The following is a 6,673-nucleotide window of genomic DNA, read 5'->3' on the forward strand; positions in this document are numbered from 1 at the left end:
TTGAATCATAACTCTAACAATTTCAAATATTTTCGAGGGACTCTTAAAATTTATGAAATTAAAATTTTAAAGTGAATTGTAATTGATGTCAAAGAACTTGAGCGAGGGTCTTTCCAGTGCATTCATGTGCAGGCTGCAGCTAGGCGAGTTGCACCATTGTGTTTGGTTATATCTTTTGTTAAAAATATTTAAAATAATATTTATATTATAATGTACTTAAAAATAATCTCAAAATGATAAATAAAATTTTTAAAACAAGGCTATAAGCTACTTTTTTTTAATTCATAATGAATTTGGAGTTTTCACAGTAAGACACTAAATTAAAATAAAAATTATTTCAAAAATAAACAATTGATTTTTATAGTCAAACGGTCCTTAACAATCTCAAGACGAGATACTATTATATTCTTGAGCAGATCTCGCCACCACGTGATAAGGGAAAACACCAGGGTCAGTTTTATTTTCCGACTTTAAATTCAATTTCAATTGAAAGAAAGTGTAAATATATTTTATTAACTTTGCGATTTAGAGCGGATATATTTTTATTAAAACATGATGCATATAAATCTTCGTTATTTAATAAATTGTGTATATTTATTCTTTCGTTAGCATATTGAAATAAAAAATAATAAAAGGAAAAGGACATGGTATATATGTTAGGATTTGTGCTGAATTTTCTATTTCGAGTTTCTACTATAACTAGTGCACTTGACCGCGCTTCGCGCAGTCATTAAAAACTTTTTTTTACAAATACAAAGATCATAGATTAAATTAAAATAATAGTAAAAAATATGAAAAATAACTAATGACAATAAGTAAAATATGTAGAAGGTAGAAATACAAAGATCAATGGCAAAGTTGAGCACCATTCTTTATTAATAATGCAGAAGCTTAGCCAGTCAAATTTTAGATTGGACCTTCGTTGCTTCATGCGTAAGTCCACAACTACAAAGACCATCAATAACAATTCGTTTATTGTTATTTTATGGTGTTCGGGTACAAGAATCTGTATACATGCAACACCAATTTCAACTCTAGTTCAAGTCTAAGACAAGAACACTTTTGAAGTTACTTAACACATTCAACACTAGATTATGAATAATCTATCTAAGAAGTGTGTTTATTTTTAGAAAATAGATGAAATGGAATTTGTAAGGCCAAGTCCCCCGACTTCACGAAGTGTCCTTAAGGAATAATTCCCCTCACTGTACCCGAGGTTATGAAATCTTCCTCCCAGGATAAAATGTCCTTCAATCCGAACAATAGCGGTACCTCAAATTGTTGGATTCAACGAACTCACTCAACAGTTTGATTGATCACACGAATGTTTTAAAGACAAGAAGAAAGTTTGTAATTCCAAAAATTCATGTCTAAACCTGTGGATGAAAGCAGGTTTATATAGCCTTCATATGTCTCTTCTGAAAAGTGGCAATGGTTCACTTAGAAGTTGTGACCTGTCCTGAAAAATCATGTCTGTTCGTCCAAAGATTGTATCTTTTCCGAACAGGCAGACCATTTCATGAATCAGTGTGTCATTTAATTAAAGGATTGCATCCTTCCGAAGTATCAGTTCGAAACAGTGCATCCTTCTAAAGCATCAGTTCGAAACAGTGCATCCTTTTGAAGCATCAGTTTGAAACACTGCATGTATACATATAACTGGAGGATCAAAACACATAAAAAAATTTACTGAGTTTTATATTTTCCCTTTGGATTAAATTTCTGTCAAATAAATTTTATTCAAAAAGATAGATCTCATCGATTGATCATTTTCCAAATCCAAATCTGAAGTCGAAGCCGAGCCGAGCCGAGCGAGGCATCTCTTATCTCTTGCCTCACTTACCAAGTGGATTAAGTGTTTCTTAATATAAACACTTGAAAGTCACATTCTCCCACCAATATGGGAGAAATATTAGACTTTCCATTTTAGAGTATACTTTCCATTTTAGTGTTTTCTTCTCTATTTTTCCTTCCACTTGGTTTCCTCCATTTTCCATTCACACTTTATCTATACTTTGAACCCAACAATCCCCCACGTGAATGGGGAATGACTATTTTTTGTAAAATTTTACGGACAAGTATGTGATTATCAAGCAAAGACTGATTGCATCTGGATAAGTAGGTTTCCCTTTGAACTTTTCATAGTGAACATGCATCGAATGCACTCTGTCAATCGATAGATTTGATATCTTTGAACCGTCGAGCTTTAATGTACACCTAGACAACACATGTCACACAACCAGACTTTTACCGTTTATGGTTCTCACGGTTTTATTCTTTTCAGCCATGAACACGTCCCGATTTCATGAGAGCTTAGAGAATAGGCCTTTACTAACATTCTCCTTGAAGCGGATTCCACTTCGCCCTCACATAGGTGATTTCTAAACGTTCAATCCTATAGATTAAACTATTTGGTCAAATCTTCCAAATTTAGATAATCATTAAAAGACTTTTCACATTAAGTCTTATCCTTGTTTACTATACATTGTCTACATCATGAGAACGGGTTGGATAATTGACAATGTTGAACCTGTCAGACACAACTTTGTTTGATCTCCTTGAACCTAGCTCTTGGGATCTCCAGTCTGCTAGGCAGAGTTACCGCCATGCTGACTTGTCCTAGGCCTAAACCTATTCCCTTGGATGTCCTTTCCACTCCTTCTCTAGATAGGCCTTTTGTTAGTGGATCCGACACATTATCCTTTGACTTTACATAGTCAACAGTGATAATTTCACTAGAGAGAAATTCTCTAACGGTATTATGTCTCTGTCATATGTGATGAGATTTACCATTGTACATCATGCTCTCTGCCCTACCTATTTCCACTTGGCTATCACAGTGTATACATACTAGTGCCACTGGTTTAGGCCAATAAGGAATATCTTTCAAGAAATTCTGGAGCCATTCTGCTTCTTCACCGGCTTTATCCAATGCGATAAATTCAGATTCCATTGTAGAGCGAGCAATATAAATCTATTTGGATGATTTCCAAGGGACTGCTCCTTCACCGATAGTAAATACATATCCACTTGTGAATTTTACTTCGTTCGATCCGGTGATCCAATTTACATCACTATATCCTTCGAGTCCCGCGAGATATTTATTATAATACAAAACATAGTCTTGAGTGTATTTAAGATACCCCAAAACTCTTTTCATTGCCATCCAATGAGTTTTGTTGGGATTACTCGTGTACAGACTCAATTTACTAATAGCACATGCTATATCTGGTCGTGTACAGTTCATTATATACATTAAACATCCTAATACTCTTGCGTACTCCAATTGTGAGTCACTTTCACCTTCATTCTTTCAAAGTGCAAAGCTCACATCCAATGGAGTCTTGGCAATATCGAATTCCATATACTTGAATTTTTCAAGTACATTTTCGATATAATGAGACTGTGACAATGCCAACCCTTGTGGAGTTCTATGGATTCTTATTCCTAAGATCACATCCGCAACTCCAAAGTCTTTCATATCAAACTTACTCTCGAACATTCGTTTTGTTGTATTTATGTCAGAAATGTCTCTACTGATGATCAACATATCATCTACATATAAACAAACAATGACTTGGTGATTCAGAGTGTCTTTAATATAAACACATTTATCACATTCATTTATCTTGAACCCGTTTGCCAACATGGTTTGGTCAAACTTTGCATGCCATTGTTTAGGTGATTACTTTAGTCCATACAATGACTTAATAAGTTTATACACCTTATTCTCCTTTCCTGGAACCACAAAACTCTCAGGCTGTTCCATGTAAATTTCTTCCTCCAATTTTCCATTTAGGAATGTGGTTTTCACATCCATTTGATAAATTTTAAGATCATATACCGCCGCTAAGGCAATTTAACATTTGAATCGATGTTATTCTTATTACTGGCGAATATGTATCAAAGTAATCAAGGCCTTCTTTTTGTTTGAAGCCTTTTACTACAAGTCTTGCCTTGTATTTGTCAATAGTACCATCCGCCTTCATTTTCCTTTAGAAGATCCATTTAGAACCTAAAGGTTTATTTTCTGGAGGAAGATCAACCAATTCCCACGTATGGTTGCTTAAGATTGAATCAATCTCATTGTTGACTGCCTCTTTTCAAAAGGATGAGTCTGACGACGACATCGCTTTTTTAAATATTTGAGGCTCATTTTCAAGGAGAAATGTTACAAAATTTGATCCAAACGAAGTAGACATTCTTTGACATGTTCTATGTCTTGGATTCTCTTCATTATGTACATTCTCACTAAGTTCATCTCAATGTCGTTTAGATCCTCCACTAGACTGTTCATGTCTAATTTTATACGGGTAAATATTTTCAAAGAATTCAACATTATCTGATTCAATTACCGTATTTTTATTTATATCCAGATGTTCGGATTTATGAATCAAAAATCGACATGCTTTACTTCTTTTAGCATATCCTATGAACACGCAGTCCACAGTCTTAGGTCCTATCTTAACCTTTTTAGGCATAGGAACTTGGACCTTTGCTAGACACCCCCACACTTTGAAATATTTCAAGTTGGGTTTCTTTCCTTTCCATTTTTCATAAGGAATTGATTGTTTCTTACTATGGGGAACTCTATTGAGTATACAGTTGGCTGTAAGGATTGTCTCCCCCACAAGTTTTGCGGTAAACCGAAACTTATAAGTAAGACATTCATCATTTCCTTCAATGTTCGGTTTTTTCTTTCCATAATTCCGTTAGATTGAGGTGAATACGGGGCCGTAGTTTGATGGACGATTCCATTCTCTACACATATTTTGGAGAAGGGAGATTCATATTTCCGCCCCTATCATTTCTTATCATTTTTATCTTTTTTCTCTAACTGATTTTCTACTTCAGTTTTGTATTGCCTAAATTCATTTATTGCTTCATCCTTATTATTTAGCAAGTAGAAATAACAATATCTAGTGCAATCGTCAATGAAAGTTATGAAATACTTTTTCCCACCACGTGATGGTTTTGACTTCATATCACAAATGTCAGTGTTTATTAAGTTTAAGTGATTGGAATTCCTTTCAACGGACTTATAAGGATGCTTTGCATACTTTGATTCCACACACGTTTGACACTTTGATTTATTACACTCAAAATTTGGTAAAATCTCTAAGGTAATCAGTTTTCGTAATGTTTTTTAATTAACATGACCTAAACGTTCATGCCACAAATTATAAGAATCAAGCAAGTAAGAAGAATTTGAACTTTTATTGATTTCAACATTCATTACATTCATCTTATAAAGGTCATCGATGAGATAGCCTTTTCCTACATACAATTCTCCTTTGCTAATTATAATTTTTCCAGAAACGGTTACATATTTGAATCCATTCTTGTCCATAAGTGAAACAGAAACCAAGTTCCTACATAACTCCAGAATGTACAAGACATTGTTAAGTGTCAAGACCTTTCCTGGAGTCATTTTCAAGCCCACTTTTCTTGTTCTTTCCACCTTAGTCGTAGCGGAGTTAGTCATGTAGAACATTTATTCTACTTGAGCTAGAGCGAATTATAAAAACAACTCTTTGTTGGCACAAACATGGCGGGTGGCACCAGAATCCATCCACCACCCGCGAGGATTCCCCACTAAGTTGCATTTTGAAAACATAGCACACAAATTATCACATTCTTTGTTGGACTCAATCATATTTGCTTGGTCCTTTTTCTTGCCTTTCTTAGGGGAACGACAATCCGTGGACTTATGGCCAATCTTGCCACAGTTGAAGCACTTTCCCTTGAATTTTTTCTTGGGTTGATTGCTTTCTTGTTCAACTTTCTTCCTTTTCTTAAAATTGTTTTGGTCATCTTCTACAATATGTGCTCCATTAATTGTAGAATTCCCTTTTAACCCTCTCTCAGCAGCCTTATTATCCTCTTCAATATGCAGTCGGACAATAAGATCTTCAATAGTCATCTCCTTGCGTTTGTGCTTCAAGTAGTTTTTGAAGTCTTTCCACATAGGTGGTAGCTTCTCAATGATCGCTGCTACTTGAAATGCATCATTCACAATCAAACCTACAAAATAGTTTATGTGAGTACTAAGAACATTTTTAAATTGTTCAACTAAGGTATTTTCAAAGATATACCTTCCCCTAGGAGATCGTTGATGATTACTTACAATTCCTGCACTTGAGAGACAACCAATTTTCTATCTATCATTTTAAAGTCCAGGAATATTGCAACAAAGAATTTCTTAATTCCCATATCCTCTATCTTGTATTTTCATTCTAGTGCCCCCCACAATTCCTCTGATGTCTTAGTTCCACTGTAAACATTATAGAGGTTGTCTTGGATAACACTCAAGATATAATTCCTGCGAAGAAAGTTCGAGTGTTTTCAAGCCTCTACAATTATGAAACGCTCTTTATCTGAGGTTCCCTCGGGCACCTCAGGAGCAACCTCACTAGTGAACCTTTGAAGACATAGTGTTGTGAGGTAGAAGAACATCTTCTACTGTCATCTCTTAAAGTCAATGCCCGCAAATTTTTTGGGCTTCTCCGCAGGTGCCATTGGTTGCGGAGCATTTGCTCGACTTTTTGAGGCAATACTAGTAGCCCCCACAGTCGTAGCCGCATCTTGCATTTGACTTTCATTAGTCATTTTTTCTGTCACCACAGGACAATAAAATTTAGTATTTTCAGAATACTACTTATAAAGTTAAGCA

At 35.0% G+C, this 6,673-nt stretch overlaps 1 pseudogene; it reads right to left on the reverse strand.

Annotated features, from left to right (window-relative positions):
- Window positions 1–875: 875 nt before the first annotated feature.
- The window catches only part of LOC107867761, a 9,359-nt pseudogene continuing 3,561 nt past the window's right edge, over window positions 876–6,673 (reverse strand).

This window comes from Capsicum annuum, chromosome 1 (genome assembly GCF_002878395.1).
Source record: "Capsicum annuum cultivar UCD-10X-F1 chromosome 1, UCD10Xv1.1, whole genome shotgun sequence".
Lineage (NCBI taxonomy): Eukaryota > Viridiplantae > Streptophyta > Magnoliopsida > Solanales > Solanaceae > Capsicum > Capsicum annuum.